This window comes from Wolffia australiana, chromosome 2 (genome assembly GCF_029677425.1).
Source record: "Wolffia australiana isolate 7733 chromosome 2, ASM2967742v1".
NCBI classification, from domain to species: domain Eukaryota; kingdom Viridiplantae; phylum Streptophyta; class Magnoliopsida; order Alismatales; family Araceae; genus Wolffia; species Wolffia australiana.
Window position 1 is genome coordinate 6912224 of NC_135836.1, and position 5242 is coordinate 6917465.

Below are 5242 nucleotides of genomic sequence, written 5' to 3' on the forward strand. Positions count from 1 at the left end.
AGCGCTCTTTGTAATCTGTGCCACGTGTACCTGAAAAGGACAAAGAAAACAAAATAAAATAAAAAGCATTAAAACACTTTTCCTTAAGTGCTGATGTGGCGACACGTCAGCGTGCCACATCACCCTTTTCTTTCTTCTTTTTTGTTTTAAATGAGTGGACATGAGTGTGCCACGTTACCCTGTCCAAAAAAAACAAAAATACTTCAAAAATTCATATTAAATAAAATTAAAACTCAAAAGTACGTGTAAATATATATTTTGATTAAAAATCATATCTTTCCAAATTTAATGTCTACAGTTTCCAGAAAAAAATCATATTCTGTCTCAAAAATTATATTCTTTTAGACTCTATTGTTAGAAAAATTCCAAAAATTCAGAAAATTCAGAAAATTGTTCTTAAAATAGATTTAATCATTTTAAGCTTGATACCATGCAAATATGAGGGATTTAATGCAAGTAAACATGCAAATATAATCATATTGAAGCACTAAACATGCATGTTATCAATCTTAAACTTTTTATTTTTCCCATATGGGACAACGGGTACATATTTTTTAAACCGGTATCCTGATATCAGATATCATTATTTAGATATTGATTCTCGATACGAGTTTTACATCTGATATCCAGATTTCATATATCATATTTTGATTGCAGATATCATATTCCATATCCAGTATTAGCATCCGCCACATCTGGAGGCCTACAATATCCATCCCCACGTCCAATATCCTGCATCTAAAACTGCCCCAATTTTACTTGGATATCAGATATAAGTTATTCGATATCAGATATGAGACGTCTGAACACTAATCTTGGGATTGCCTAGCTGGTATTAGAGATTCATCTTCATGTATGCTTCCATCTCCGTCCTTTCGTGAGATTAAAAAAGAGAGACACCTTTACCTAGTTATGTCCCACCCAAAATGGTGTTGGGTTATACGGCTATGGTTTGGTACATGGAAACAAATTCAATGCAGTGGAGCTAAAAATCAGTTCAAAATTGATCTCTAAAACATATTACACATAGAGTACCTTGTAGAGATTGTTCTCCATTCTTGACTTACTTATTGGGAGAGTTTCTTCATGTCGTTCACCTGTCATGCCTCTAGAAGTATCCATGCGAGTTGGAGATTTCTGGATCTCCAATCCATCATTGACTACTCTTCTTAGAGATCTTTGACACAAAAAAATGGCTGTTAAATTTGATGGGATGTTTTCTTGATATATGGTACAAGGTAGGTGATGGAGGAACATCCAGAAAATCAAGCTCAGACTCGTCAATAGCTGCACTGCGAAGCGCGAGCTGGCGTGAAGAACCTGAACTTCTGATATCAGGTTTGACGACAGCTTCCTATCGCCGTTTATCTGATGCATCGTCGTCTATTTTGTGCATGTATCCATGTCCTTTGACTATATGGAGGCCCCCCTTGTGTGTGTATGGGCCTTCCCGTGCACGCCATCTTGTTTGTTTGTTGTTTTGGTCCTTTGGGAAGAGTCCTTGTTGGACCCCTCCCCTAAGGTGGCCCATTAGGGCACCCCACACCCCCCTTACTATATAAGGGGAAGGGTGAACATACAATGTTTTGGAGATTTTGTTGAAAAAGTTAACCTTGTGTTGCCATGATCTCCCCCCTCCTCCCCATCCTTGGGAGCAGCTTCAGTATTCTGTAGGTTACAACGACCGGTGAGCTGCCCAACAGTGGCAGTAGAGATTACCCTACCGCCAAGTTACCCCATTGTTCACCGAGTTTCTTGCACCTCGAGTGGTGTGATATCACCCAGTCAGCAGACTCCTGCGCAGGCCATCATTGATTCTGCATGTTCCGCAGCCTTCCCAACCTCTGTCGCACGCCATCAAGGTTCGCATGTGCGCCCCTGTGTTAGCCCCTCGCCAACGACCACCCCCTGCAATGCTTCCGGTATTCTGTCAAACATCCCCTTCAAGTGCTTATCGTGCTCCCTTAGTGGTCACCAATGCCTGGGGTTTATCATTCTTGGCAGGGAGTTTCACCCTCGTCCATACCACGGTCAAGCCTCGTCTCGGTCAGGCATTGCCAGTCGAAGCCCGCGGATCCACCCGTTTGGACTCCCTCACCGGATCCACTCCTCTTCTGCGTGTGGAATGCTGGTGGCCATCAGCCCTTCCCACATTTTTACAATTTTCTTCCCGCTCATCACGAATTGCATAAGGGCACCCATTTGGCCGCCTCTTCAATCGTTCGCACCAGCCCAACCGCTGCAAGGTTTGCACTGTCGTTGGAGACTGCATCACCCATGATCTTTCACCTTGATGAGCCGGTCACGATGCTCCAGTGCCCGTCCTAGCCGCCTTGCACGAGTTTGTCCTCAGCTGCCACCGACAGACGGACTGCCTCGATCGCCCAGAGCTGAGTGTGCATGTCTCATATTCCCTTCCCCTATTTTATAGTATCATTATGTCCGTCAGTGCCAGTTTTTGAATGCTCCGCAACCTCGAGAGATTTTATAACTGTGTAGGACTTTGCAGCCTACTCGTGTTGGGAACTTTCTTTTGTAAGTGTCGGATCTGCATCGTTTGTGGCGACGGCGTGGTCGCTCACAAATGGAGATTGTCCACCACCCCGTCGGCCTTTGATCTGATCACCCAGGTCATTGGGAGCCTGTCTATTGCCCAGACCCCACGTGTTACTCTTGGGTTTACCGCCCGGTCAGACGGTGTTTTCATTATTCTTCTCGTTGATTTTACAGTTTATGCATCAACTAGTCACATTCGCATCACGCATCCATGCTCGTCCTCTGTGGTGTAACACGAGCCGTTCGATCCCGCAGCCCTTCATGTTACATCAATAGGCGAGCACAACCAGGAAGTTGATGACTTATCATGTAACCCCTGATTTTGTTGAAATTTTGGACACATAATTGTGTCTTTATGGACAGATTCTTGAAAGAATACCTCCATGATCTGAAAACCAGACATGTTATCAATGTGCTCCAACATATTGGGACACCACCCCCTCCAAATGTGTCATCCTAAATGGCAATATCTTGTGTGAATAATAAAAATCTGATACATGATGCCATGATTATTTTTTAAAAACCTTTAAGAGGATCAATGATCTATTGTTTGGATAGGAGCGAAAAGCAAAATGAATAAGTATGTTAGTGATTGTGGCGTTTTGAAAGCATAAAAGATCTTCTCCCCACATTTTGGAAGGATCTATCTTTCAGATTTTTATTGCCTTTCAAAGTCACATAGATATAATTACACGATCATTTTATTAAATATGTTCATGTTGAAACATCCTTTTTCTAATAAGTCCTTTTATCTAATGAGAAACTCCATCTACATGTGTACCCCCATTACTGGTTTTAAATCAAGTGTGCTCACAGGCTCTTATGCTGGGAACTCTAAAAGTTTCAGTCTAATCAATAATGCATAATGTTATCGTACCAAATGGGGTTAGGCTCTTAAATCAAAGTTTTGAAGTTTACTTCTAATGCATTTTGCTGAGCCAAACAAATATTGAGCGAATGGCTGCCATAGGAAAAATTTTGCTGAAACCCCTCATATTATACATTAATTAAAAAATTCATATTTTCGTGCTCCATTGTTGACTTATAGGTCACCTTTGTTGCCTATCAAGGAGGTCAGTAGGCTCCTCTAGTCACAAGATGAAATAACCTTTTTTCAATGGGAGAATAATGGTGCACACGACCACGCACTATCACCGGACGTGACACCACTACCGCACAAGACGTCCCATGTCATGGCACGTTCCCAACGTCAACTTCAGAACTGGGATCCGAACATCATTTAAAATTATATTTGCATTTTACAGTTATCTTATGTTTTCTCTTTCCTCCAAGGCCTATACATAGGCCAATGGTGTAATGGACTACTTGGTGATTTTTCTTTTGGAATTGAAGTTTTTTTTCTTCTAAGAGAAGTTGCCCTAGTCCGCTCTGCCGCGTCACCGCGTCTACCAGTTGGATCCGCGACACCTTATCAAAGCGCACATCACTCGCCCCCGCCAACGACGCGTCGAGAATTTCCTACATTGTCTCTTCGCACTACTCTTGTGCCAAAGGTACATTCTTCCCTCTTTGGTGTCGGTGTTTCTCGTCCAATGTTTCTCGTCTGTTTTTTCACCGCTGTCAGACTTAGTTGAATAGGTTTGAATTTTTTCATGATCGACCATTCGAGATATTGGATTCGGAGCTTTGTTTTCACCGCGGTGGTTGTAAGATAGTTCTCCTGCCCTCGACCAAGGAAAGGGGCGCACCATCAACATTTTCACCGAATTTAAATGTTCAAAATCAATCGTGTTGATTTGTGGTCTGTTTTATCCATCCCTAGTTAAGTTAGCTGATAATCTCAATTTTAGGGTTAAAATTCGTCGTTAGTGATTGAGATTATTCAATAAAATATATTTGACCGTACTTGAAAATACGTAGTTAGTGATGAGTACGGATCGTCTCCACAGGGAACGATGATTAAGGAATTACTTTCTTAAACTAGTGATGATCAATGAGCGATCGACAAAAACACAATTCAAGGATATGAGCGAGTGATATCGATTAAGAAGTACTTAATTTATATGTTAATTTAACTTAAATAAAAGAGTAAGTGATTGTGACGGACACGATAATGAACTATGGTATGAACGAGGATAGTGGTTGGATATGGAATGGTACGATGGCAAGGATGGAGAGATGAGAGAGTGGGGACGTAAGTGAGTGAAGTGATAAATGAAACGTTGATAAAAAAACTATAACTATGATAACGATGATGTTGGGAGAGAAACAACGTGGCGAAGACACTTACCTTAGATCCTTTACGTTACAGGGGATCGGCGATTTGAGTGTGGGTAAGCTCCCCTCTTCTCTTTTGTCTCTTCCACACACCCAAGACACCAAGAACACTCTTGATGGATCTCAAAACTCACTCTCTTTCAATCAGCCCACAAAAGTGGGAAGCAAGTTCAAGATGGTTTTTACAATGATCTAGGCCTCTATTTATAGATTAGAGGGTATGGAGAGAAAGAGGAGGAAGATGAAAAGTTATGGCCGTTGGAAGTTGAAGCAATCCTAGCCTTTAATTTCTTCTCTCTCTTCATCAATGTCATCAGTTTCTGCCTGTTAAGAAGTCAAAGCACTTGGTATTCTGTGGCTTTTTGTATTCCGTGGCTTTTCATATTCCATGGTTTTTCGGGTATTCCACGACTTTTCATATTCCGTGCCACATGTACATGTCAAAGGA